Raw genomic sequence first — 13,603 nt, forward strand, 5'->3', positions numbered from 1 at the left:
CCATTATCCAAGGCATGTGTAATAAAAGTAAAAAATAAGAAAAATAATAGAGTTATAAACACATAGCAGACTATAGGAGCATAGTATCCTGACCAGTTATTAAATATGTGTTCCTAAACACAGAGGAAGACAAAATCTTATTTTAATGTTACAGTATAAAGTCTCATACTTCTTTCTTGAAAACTAACTGTTACAGTATCAGTCATATTACACTTTCTTTGAACCTAACTATTACACTATAAAGTGTTAAGTAAAATTCTATCTCTAGATTTAACAAGCAACGAATTAATAGTAACTCTATATTGCTATTGTTTTGTTCCAAATATTTTAGAACCAACTGTAAGGTTCTCTATATATGAAATCTAACAAAACAGTTTTTAGAACATTAAAAATACCCAAGCCAGTAACAGATATTTTATATTCTTATTTAATTTAGATAATACGAGATGAAGCAAATATATTGCTTAGCTTAATTTCAGATTATTATTATAATTATGAGAATTTTATTTTTCTACACTGGATCATTAGAGAATTTAAAAGTGCATTATGAATTATTCTGTTGAATAAAATAATCGATTCAGTAAATAAAGCAATGCCGTATGTTTTCTATCCATATGGATTCAGAGAGTTTCCCAAAGTATATATTTCCAATAATTCCCAAAGGATTGCCTCAGATATAACGAAGTACATTCAATTTACTGCTAAAAGGTTTACCATACAGTATATCCTTTCCATCCTACAGAAAGAACTTTTATCTCTTCCACTATATTCTCACAGACTGATATTTGTAAGTCTAAAAATTGTCATAAATCTTACGTTGCACTGTTCCTCATATAAAACATTTTTCAAACAGAGCCATTGATAAAATTTTCAATTTAGTAAGTTTAGTTTAACATCTTTCACAAATCAAAATCCTTTTTAAAGATGGACACATTACATATTATAAGCAAGGTTTCACCATTAGAGGGATTCTTTTATTAAAGATATAAGTTTTAACTGAATACAATTTAAATTTCGTAAAATTAAATATGTAATCAGTTGGCAAAAAGTTTTGCGTGATGAAATTTACTATTTTGAAGAACTCATATGATTATGTTCAGGGTAAAATGATAAGATATTTTTTCGTTGTTTTTGTTAAATTAAATTTTGTATAGTACGCTTTGAGATATATAGTTGAATTAACAAGGTCAAATAATGATAAACATGTTTAGCAAGACAGGTCCTCGTCATTCTTGCCCAAAAATACCAGGAAGTTGGACATTTTTGGCCCTGAGAAAAGTTAAATTGTGAAATAATACATGTTTAATTGATATATGACATATGTGTATTAAATGAAAACTAATAGGCCAGGTTACGTCAATTGGGTAAGTTATAGAAATATGTATGTCAGCAGAATTTCAAGAAATTATTATTTGATTGTGCAGGGTTATCGACCTAGAGATTAGTAATGGATCTCATGGGATAGTTACTCATTCTAATAGATCGGGGTTTTAGGATACGATTTAAAGTATCTGAATTATATTAATATTGTATTAATGGGATGGACCCATCAAAGATTCAAGAGATGTTTAGTTCAATAAATATGTATAAGTCATTACGTCATTTGTTTGTCTCACCGAGTTAGTTTGTTGTCTCTGCTTAGAGGCCTATTAAAATTAATTTATAATTATTCTAACTATTAATCGGTCGTTCCCATTCAATTTCAAATACTGTTTTATATTTTTACTAAACAATGACAATGGTAGAATAATTTGAGACTTTTGATACGTACAGAAGGAACTTGGTAAGAATGCTTGGTAACAACAAGTACGTCGCTTATAAAGCATAAGCCTACAATACCAGAATAATCAGGAGAATAACAAACCGTATCACTGCACAACACGTGTAAAGCAACACATACAACACATGCACAGGACATGTTTTGCGCACTCCTGAGAAAGTTGATAAAGTTCAGCAACACGTGTTTATTTGTTTATACTTTTTATGCTAATAATTAAAATTTTTATAATCGGCTTATATATAATCAGATTTGTAATATTCTATATGAGTTAAATAAGGATTTAATTAATACAAACGTTATTATTTTAACAGCAGAGAGCCTGGGGTGGTGACCCAATTCCATGTCTCGTTGTCTCATTTGCAATACAAATTTTATCACTTGGATTCTTAGCCCTATTGCTGTTATTGTACTACCATATAATTAATGCCTATTATAACCTGTATAGTCACAAGGTTTTATAAAGATATTTCCTCAAGTGAAACACAGAATTAATGTCTCAATAAATTATTTTTTTCGAAAACACACCAGAATAATATGTGATGTATCAGAGTGCAATATTTCAAGCTTCCCAGTTATAATATCTTGTATTACAGCAATGAGTGTTGAAAAATGTTCCGAAAGCTCTGAAAGAAAACATTATTTATGTAAAATACTTTTTTAGAAAAGCAAGATGAAAAGTGTGTGTAATCCGTGATATTGAGTGTTGAGGAGTGCCAGACACAGAGATTGAAACAGTCCCGTTCACAATAACCTGTTTAAGTGTTAGATTCTCTTTCCAGTACGCTATTAAATTAATTAATATTCATACATTAACTCTGTGTTGCTCTGTGTTTGTAAAATTTATTTGTAAATTTGAGCAATAAACATTTTTTTAAGGACGATGTAAGTGTGAAAGCAGAATGTCTGTTTTCTTAGGTGTTAATCCTAACAATTCTTTTTTTTAGGATATGTTAATATATTGAACAGTTTTAATCTACGTGTTGCATTTTATTTTGAGACTTTAAAGTATCTAAATCCTTGGAAATTGTTGTATTATTTTATAACGATTTTTAATCTGCAAATAGAGTTAAACTTTTATTGACTTGTTATTTAAATTGAGTATGATATTTTCCTAGTTAAATTCTTTGGCAGTTAATAAATTAATGAAAATTAATTTGGTATTTGATGCACCAATAATTAATATTTGCAATAAACTGTTCTGTTTGTTCAAAAGCTATGAAAATATTTTACTATAATTACTTTATTAGGAGTTACTGTAATATTGTGAAAACCTTTACTATGAAGAGAGACAAAATATCTCCTTGATTATACTTAAAGGTATCTGAAAGAACGTAGAATTGATGGCTTCAGGTAACTTTGCACTTACATTATTTACTCTAAATTAGTTATTGGATCTTTCCCTGCATGTGGTCTTACAGCCTCCTCGTGTACGCGCCTTATTATCGCGTTAAGGATTGTTAGATTCTGTATTTAGGAAATTTTACATCTTCAATCGATTTCATTTTTTAATACTACCATTACATAATACTTGCAATGAATACTGAACATTCTGATCATTAATACTTGTCAGAAACATGGGCTTTATTTGCAAGTGTTGCCCGTTTAACACAATGTATTTATCATTTTAATTGCCCACTAAAGGTAAAAACTTGGAAAAAAAGCATGCCTTCAATGTTCTACAGGGTGTTCAGTAAAAGTGTTCCGATACTTAGGGATTTTTTGCACACATAAAAATTATCAAAGCAGTTTGTATGAAGGTATGCACTACAAAAATAGTTTTCCGTGTATTGTCTGTATATGTATTTTATAAAACAAATAAATCTTGAACCAGTTAAGATAAAGTTATGAAACTTGAGAATTGTATTAACCTTTAGAAGACCTGTTTTAAAATAAAATATTAACAAACTCCTTTTACCTGTTCTCTAAATGATGTATGTTTTAATTAATCTAACCACAAACACTCAAAACCGACTAATTTTACCAAGCTGTGTACATTTTGGTTGCCCATATGGCATACTAACAATGCTTTTTGTGTTACAAAATGTGCCATATATATAAAAAAAAAAATGCCATCACCTTTCTGTCTTATTATGGGCTGATCATTGCGGCACACTGTAGGTTTTAAGTACACTTTTATGTATTAAGTTACTATAAACAAGGGAGATGTCAATCCTCGAAACATACTGTTATACATTTAGTAAAATACAAAGATGGAGCATGTCTTATATCTAAGTATACTTTGACAAATATCTACTACATTACTTAACGAAGACTCAAGAAATCAAGGCTGCATTTAATGTATCTTGACAGTTTTACTCGAAGCATTAGTGTAAATTTATATTCTCAACATTATAAATATTGATATTGATAAAATATAAATCGTTTTGGTATTGATATATTTGTTATGAATCCAATAGTATAATGTAATACTAGACTACCAAACAATATTATTTGGGGTTCTCTAGATTCTGGGAGCCAAGAGCTAATGTCCACCGAATAAGTATATAAGCTAGGTTTTCTTGAAAATTACATATCCTGACATGTTCAATTAATTTTTATAGGTAAACCATATACTGTCGTAACTTTACATATTACAAACATATTCGTTCGATAGCTAACTAATACGTGGTATGAAATAATTAAAGAATTTAATGATGGTTTAAAATAAAATATTGTTAGTCGTGTAATGTGAGAAGATACGACTAACCAATACTATATTACGTGCTTTTGCATGACTAATTATTTCTCATTGTATCCCGTTAGTATGTGCAAAACTTAACAAATGACCTAGATTATACTCAATTGTTTACTCTAGTGAAAATTGCATGGAGTTAACACACAGCTTGGTTGCCTTGGTTCCATACTTATAATTAGGTCTCACAATGCTTTGGTTTGATTTGTATACTTCAACCTAGCTTGTAATTAAAGGTTAGTTGTTCACAGGAAGAAGAGATCAGATTTCAGATATTGAAACATTGTTTTACTGATCTTTTATTTTTCAATCATTCACAATTCTTCCAACGTCAAAAACAAATTTAGAACAGAGAATGTCATTTATGGGTCTTATTGTCTGTTTTAAGTGTAAAAAAGATAAAAAAATATAATTTGAGGAAAAATTATTGTTTTCATATTTTAACCCTTTTGATACTCTCCTATTGCGACCTCCAGAAAACTGAACCGGGTAATAATCGATTCCATTCTCTAAAAAATCCTGTATTAGATTTATTTCAAGAAAACGTATGTTGTGTACTATACAATTGAAACTGAACCTGATCATGGCAGTATTTAAATCTCTTGTTCACTCTAATCTATTAAAAGAGGGCAGATACTTGCGAGGTGGTGAAGCTCCGCATACAGCGCGATAACAGCCCCTAGGGACTGATAAGGGAGCTTCATATATCACAAGTAACTGGCAGCCATATTGCGCTGTTCTCGGCTCTATTGTGTGGTTGATTCAATCGCTGCTTGCAAAACGATAACTTTTCATGTTTTGAGATAATAGTAAAGAATGTATCGCTACAACTTCCTCAATGGAAAACGAGGAAAAATGTATTTACATCGCAAAGTGGGCAACTTCTTCAGTATCGAATACCAAATCAGTTTTAAAATAATTTGTAGCTTTTAAGGCATTGAAAGAATATATCGAAATTTTCAACTGCTTTTTATACTATTGTGATCAAAATATTAATACCCTCGGCGTGGAGAAACAAAAAAGAAAATTAAAAATGTACTATTAACAAAATTGCAGGTCTAAGAGATGTTTAGTTCAATAAATATGAATTAATCATTACGTCATTTGTCTACCTCAAGGAGTTAGTTTTTTATCTCTGTTATCTCATAACTTGAAAATTACTGTATGATTAACAATAAGTTAGATTATATTGTATGGCATGGTATTTGGCAGAGCGGCAGCGAATATTTTTAAATAGGTCTTATGCGTAATTACTAAAGCAAGGCAAAATTGTAGAAAATAAATTTGAAGATTAAAACTATACCATTTTAGCATTATATATATATATATATATATCAGTGTAACCATTGATTGAAATGTTGTGTACAACTTTACAAAGCCAACAACTAGCTGTGACAACTAGCGTGGTTAACGCCTACCTTGTCAATTAACCCGGTGGCAGCTATACATACAAAACTATACATACTACATGGCAGGCCTTGTTTATTTATTGGCTATTTTATGCATCACACAAATGCACTGTACGAGTATTGAAATGTGCCCTTGAATTAAGCATGACCATTGGTACCAACCGATGTTGTGTGAAAAACGTAAAAGAGTCCACTCATTCATTACGTAGAGTGGCGCAGCTTTTTTTGTAAAGCTTACGATGTGTGCCAATACAAACGCGAAAAGAGTAAATCTGATAAGCATTGCAATGCTTTGTTTTGTACTTTATAAAACAATATTTAAATGTTTAGGGGAATAAATATATTTGTATATATCAAGTACAACATTTCACCCCTTATTTTGGGTTTCATAGTACGTTTTTCGTAAAAAGAATACTGCATTAATTAGTAATTTCTTACGGAATTTTAATTAAATCAATATATAAAAAGCCGTTCGAGATAAAACAAAATACTCTATTAAACCACTTTTAATAAAAGTTATTTTAAATCCTTAAATAACAGAATTTCAATGTGTAAACCGTAAACACTTTATCATTTCGTATACTATTACTGATATCCTTCGATACGAAATTAGAATATTTAATGCCAATACACATGTATAATCCAAACACGTTTTTTTAAAATAAGCATAGTGTATCTATTAAATGTACATTTCTAATAAATGTACACAAGTTAATCTATATAAGCCTTAATTTCTTTTTGTAATAGTATAGTGTTCCGGTAGTGGAAATAAGTATGCCGAAATTAGATTACAATGGACGGAAGTAGCCACTTATTGGTGTATGTCTTTATATTATCATGATCAGAACAACAACATATACACTAATACGGCATCAGAATGACTTAAAACTGGAAGTCGATTACAATGAATGGAAGTAGACGCTTTTTATAAAAGCTAAAATTCTCAGACCAATGTATCCATATATTTTCTTAATCGGGACAAGAAAAATGATACTATAGTATCGGAAATACTGTACACCACAAGTACACTACCATAGCCGGAATTAGTCATTTAACAGATGAAGACTTTCCAAAACCACACATTTTCTTTATCATGACAACAAGGCAAAATCTAGTATGACACCGGAAATAATATTTTTTTTATCTCTTTAGGAGAAAAAGTTTATAAATAGCACTTAGTCCTATAAGAACCTTAGCGTCCTCTGAACCAGTATCTGCAGTCAAAGCAGGCGGGGGTTGGCACACCATTGTTGAGGCTAGCAATTACCTCTGACACTTAGGGAACAAACCCCACCAATTCCAACAGTCATCTCCCACAGTAGACTAGACCTATTGAATTACCCTTGCACCCCAGAATCTCTACATTTGCTGTGTCCAGTGTTAGGTTCAACTGGAAGATATACACCAGCCAGAGTCCGAAGGTATATCCCAGTTGGGTCCGAAAATACCTTAGAAGGGGACGTGATTATTATGCATGAAAGTAGAAGCTTTTTGAATGAAGTTGACTTTTAATACGAACATATATATTATTGTATTAGTCACGAAAACAATTCAAACGTTACTATTGGACCGGAAGCATCTTAAACAAGGAGAAATACAAGGATCGAAAATAGACAATTCTTGACTAAACTAGGCTTCTCTGATTATGAACCTATGTAAATATTTTTATACTTTGGTCATAAACTCAACTATACTTTGGCGTTTGATTTAAATATAATTTATTTGAACCAGAAATTTTTTTTAAACATTAAACTTGAAATAATATTCAGTGGCAGTTTTCTTCACCTTTTTCAATTATTCTAAATATATAGACTGAGATAAAATATGCCATAAATATGTCTACCTCAGATTAAACATTATCTGATGACTCAATCATATTGAATGATTAGTGATCTCCATACATTTATTACGAACTTACAATTTATACACTCTGGTCTAAAAGGTAGCTGAAATTGTTCGAGCTATTCAATCATATATTTAAGGAATGGTGAAAGACAAATGAGTAGTTCATTAATAATCATGAGAACTGTTTTACTTTCTGACTTCAGGGTGCCAAAAGAAACGAGTTCTACAAAATTAAATACCAAGTAGATCAAGAAATTGGAATATATTCCAGTGATGATTATCTATTTTCAGGAATGTGTATATGGCATTCAAAATAAACCACATACGAGACCACGGGTAACTGCTAGCTTTAAAAAAAGTTCACTCGCAATGTTTCAAAATTTAACGATGCAAAATAACATATAGGCTACCCCAATAAGAACAATAATTTTAAAATGGTTATAAAAATGTTGTATTTCATTTCTTTTATTAATTCTCAAACATATTGCTTTCTACTTGAAAAAATTCAAATAAAGTTCATAAAATTAATAACAACAAAATTGGTGTTTTTATTTTTTATGTATCTATAAACCTTAGGCATTGTTTAACTTTTTGCAGTCTTGACAGAAAGGAAGAATAATGTGTTCTGATGATGACAGAGGCCGGGCCATGTCTAGTGATTGATAACGTACTGTCAATAATAGTATCCTTTGTGATCATTCCAATGCTCTGATCTATGGTATAATGTGTTTTAACCATTACAATGCTCTAGTCCAATATGTAAGTGTTTTAAGATTTCCATTGGTCTGTTCCATTATATCATATATTTAACCATTAATTTGCTCTGGCCCTTGATATAATGCGTTTAACCATTAAAAATATGTGATTCTTAATATAATGGGTTTTAACCATTGCAATTTGCAACGCTCTAATGGTAAGTATAATGTGTTTTAAGCATTCCTATATTCTGATCCACGATATGTGTCCGAACCATTACAATGTGTGACTCACGAAACAATTCGTTTTAAGTATTCCAATGCTCTTTTCCATAAAATAATGTATTTCAACTACTACAATACTGTAATTCTTTGTTTTAGAGTAATTAAACCAATACGATTATCTGATCCGTGAAATTAAAGTGCTTTAATGATTAAAATATTCAGATACCCTGAAATATTACATGGTTATGAACAAGAAATACGTATAAAGGACGTACGAAGAGAGTTTAATCTATAAGATCTTTTCATTCTTAATTTAATTTCATGTTACATATCTGTCTCAGATATTGTCTAACAAATGTTTCTGTTCTGCGGTCCTAAACAGATGTTAATAGTCTACCCTAAGGGATGTTAAGAGCGGAGAATCACAAAATCCACGAAACTATAAAAGTACCAACGTTCCTAACATAGTAATTACGATTAAGAGGGCATGCTAGTCAGCTGCCAGCCTCGCATTTGGGGCCCCGCTTTTAACATGTGAATAAAGTTTAAACTGTGTTATAAATAACCAGTTACACTCAGATCCTCTCTGAATAGTGCAACTCAGAATCTTAGATTTTTCAGTGTCTATACTAACGAATTGTTAGTCATATGTAGATTTTTTAATACTAATTGCGGATAATTTAATATTCAAAATACAGTTTCTTACAAGAATATCAATACTGAATCTAAATTATAAACAATTAGATAATTATTGATAATTGTATACTTAACAATTTATTAGAAGTTAAATATAACCTCTTAAAGTGTATTATTTATGGTTTTGATACATGAGTTCTTACACAGTTTTCAATTTCAGTCCCATGTTAAAAATGAATGATCATATACCCGGTTGGATGATAACGTTCCTGCTTATACCTGTTTGTTTCAAATCCGTACAAGTATGAGGGCCCTGTAGAATATGTTTTATGGAAATACGCTTTTAAATGCTCCGGTTAAATATTTCTTCATGATATAACAGGATTTCGGTCATTTGCCATCGTTATGGTTACAAAAGGTACAACTCAACGTTTCGAGGATTGGAATCTATCATCTTCGTCAGGTGGGGGAGATATTAGTACATAAAAACGAGAAAATAAAGAAGAAAAGAAGGGAAACCTTTGAATTATTATTGAGAACCTAACAGGGCCTTATTAAAAATATGCCTTTCTTTGTCCATCTCCGCGATAACTCTGAATATAAAGGTCCTAGAGAGTTGAAACTCAGTATATAGGTTCATCATGTCCCAAGGAAGAATTTGGGGTAGTGTACCGCTCCTGGACATCTATAAGGTTGCCCAGATATAAGTGAAATCGATTTTGACTGTGCCCAGTGGTAGGTTCAACTGGACGGTAAAAACCAGCCAGAAGTGATTCCTGCTGGCTACAGGTATCTTTTAAATTATTTTAACTATTTAATAGTTTTCCATCCGAGGGCACGAATCTGCAATCTAAATGCATTACAGGAGCGTATACATTGCAATACGAGGTATTCGGATACAATACACTATTAAGTAACATTACGTTTCTGATGCATACAAATCTCCGAGTAATCAGATTTGTAATATTCTATATGAATTAAATAAGGACTTAATTAATACAAAAGTTATTGTTTTCACAGTGGAGTGCCGGTGGTGGTGACCTAATTCCATGTTTCGTTGTCTCATTTGCAATACAAATTTTATCACTCGGATTCTAAGTCCTATTGCTCTCATTGTACTCGTAGTACCATATAAATTAATGCCGATTATAACCTATATAGTCACAAGGTTTTACAAAGATATTTCCTCAAGTGAAACACAAAATTACTGTTTTAATAATTTTTTTCGAAAACACAACAGAATAATATGTGATATGTCAGAGTACAATATTTAAAGCTTTCTAGTTATAATATCTTGTATTACAGCAATGAGTGTTGAAAAATTTTCTGAAAGCTCTGAAAGAAAACTTTATTTATGTAAAGTACTTTTGTAGCAAAGCAAGATGAAAAGTGTATGTAATCTGTGATATTGAGTGTTGAGAAGCGCCAGACCCAGAGATGGAAACAGTCACGTTCATTCCAAGCTGTTTGAGTGTTAGATTCTCTTTTTAAGTATGAAATTAATAAATATTCATAGATTAATACTGCATTACTCTTTGTTTGGAAAATTTATTGGTAAATTTGCTCCATAAATATTTCGTTAAGGACGATGTGAGTGTGAAAGTGGAATATCTATAGCCTTAGCTGTTAGTCCTAACAATCCTTTTTTAAGGATACGTTATTATACTAAACAGTTTTACTCTACTACTTACATTTTATTTTCAGACGTTCAAATGTCTAAATTCTATCATTCTTTGAGTTTTTCGCATTGTTTTATAACGATTTTTAATCGATAAATAGAGTTAAACTTTTGCAATACTACCTTGTTATCTAAATTCAAAACTACATTTGCCTTATAAAATTCTTTGTAAACGTTTATTTTATGCACCAATAATTAATAATTAGTTGTGTAATAAGCTCTTAAATATGTTACCATACTTACTTTATTGGTAGTTACTCTAACATCGTGAAACCTTGAAAAGAGACAAAATATCTCCTTGATTACACTTAAAGGTTTCTGAAGAAGGTGGAATTGATGACTCCAGGGAACTTTGCACTTACTTACTTTAAACTAAATTGGTTCTTGGAGTTTTCCTTGCATGTGTTCTTACAGCCTCGACATGTTCGCGCATTCTTATCACTTTAAGGATTGTTAGATTCTGTATTTAAGAAATTTTACAACCACAATATATTCTATTTTTAATACTATCATTACATAATAGTTTAAATGAATACTGAGTACTCATTAATACTTTCCAGAACACGTGTTTTATTTGTAAAGTTTTACACGTTCAACACAATGTATTTATCATTTTAATTGCCCACTACACTAATGTAGGAGTATTTCTGTATTAGTGTATCTTAATATGAAAGTAGTCTTAAATTAATGCAGTTTTGTTGACTGATTCTGAAAAAGTACTTGCTCCTTCAGGAACCCGGAATACTCGTGTGTCCGGCTACAATGTAGGCTTCATGCTACAAATTATCGGATTCCATGATAAAAAGTAGAAAACATTGGAGTTATATTATATTAATATCAGATAAGAAAAGAGCTTCAATAATGTAACATTGGAATTGTTCCAGTGGCAACGATTGACCACATTGGTGGTAAAGGACATTAACATGTTCTTTTTTCAAAATCAATTCTCGCTGACTAGTTTGTAGTTTACAGTATGCGATTGGTTGGTCATGAATCTGAAACAGATATTAATATGAAAATTCTCCGTCTATTGTCTATATGTGTTTTTTATAAAACAAATACATCTTTTGAACCAGTTAAGATAAAGTTAGAAAACTTGAGAATTGCGTTAACCTTTAGAAGACCTTTTTGAAAATAAATATTAACAAAATCCTTTTACCAGTTCTCAAAATGGTGTACGTTTAGATTATTCCTACCACAACCACTCAAAACCGACTTCTTTTACCAAGTTGTTTACATTTTGGTTGCCCATATGGCACATCAACAATGCTTTTTGTTTTACAAAATGTGCCATATATGTTTAAAAAAATGCCACTACCTTTCTGCCTTATTAGGGGCTGATCATTGCAGCACACTATATCTTTTAAGTTCAGGTTTTGTGCTAAGTTATTATAAACGTAAGGAACATAATATATTCCATTCATCGTAATGTACTGTTATATATTTAGTAAAATAAAATGATGGAACATGTCCTAAATCCAATTATCCTTTGAAACAAATACCTACTACATTATATAACGTAGACACCCCCCCCCCCCTTATTTACTGGACCCACGGTATATATCATTAGAGCTCATTCATCTGCATTCGCCCCAAAGACCGGCTTGGCTGGATGCCATAGACTCAGTGGAGTCGCTTTACTATGAAATAAAGGCTGCATCTAATGTATCTTGACAGTTTCACTCGTAGCTGTAGCGTAAATTTAGACTTTTGACATTAGAAATATTGATTATTATTCCTCAAAAAAAGTAAATTGTTCAAATATGGTAATAAATTGTTTACTACTGATCCGTGAAACTGTAACTTTTAAAAATCGTTTTGATATTGAAATATTTGTTATTAATGCAAAAGTATAATTTAAAACAAGACTACCAAAGAATATTAATCAGGTTTTCTCTACATTTTGGGAGCTAATGTCAACCAAATACGCAAAAAAGCCGAGTTTCGTTGACAATTATATATACTGAAAGGTTCAATTAATATTTTGTAGGTAAATTATATACTTTCGTAACTGTACATATTACAAACATATTCGTTCGATAGCTAAGTAGTTAGTGGAATTGAATAATTAAAAAAAATGAATCATGGTTTAAAATCAAATATAGATAGTACTTTAATCTGAACAGATAGTTATATTACGTGCTCTAACCTGAAAAATTATTTCTAATTGTATTTAATTAGTATGTGCAAAACTGAACAATTAAACTGGAACAATCAATAGTTTACTCTACTGAAAAAAAAATTGTTATGGTATAATATAGTCCAATATGGTTCGATAGTGCTCACTATATAAACTTGGCAGATTAATAGAAAGCCCTAACATTTCTATAACTCTTCTAATCGATGACTCTATTCTATTATTCTAATCTCTAGAGTCCATAAGCCGAAAGTCAATATTCACTTTATAAACACATAACCGATTTTTTCTTCAAGTCGATTGAGAAACTTTCCATAAGAAATAAATCGATTGCCAGTCGCCCTAAGTTTGCAGGAGGGCGAAATGTGAAGGCAGTAAAAGGATTACAATAATGATACATTAATATTTCTCAGGATATATGTTTCTTTTTTACTTAAACCCTATTTTTCAGACACGTAAATAATGTTAAATCAGTTTCAGATAACCATATACAGGCTTTTAAAATG

Source organism: Homalodisca vitripennis, chromosome 6 (genome assembly GCF_021130785.1).
Source record: "Homalodisca vitripennis isolate AUS2020 chromosome 6, UT_GWSS_2.1, whole genome shotgun sequence".
NCBI classification, from domain to species: domain Eukaryota; kingdom Metazoa; phylum Arthropoda; class Insecta; order Hemiptera; family Cicadellidae; genus Homalodisca; species Homalodisca vitripennis.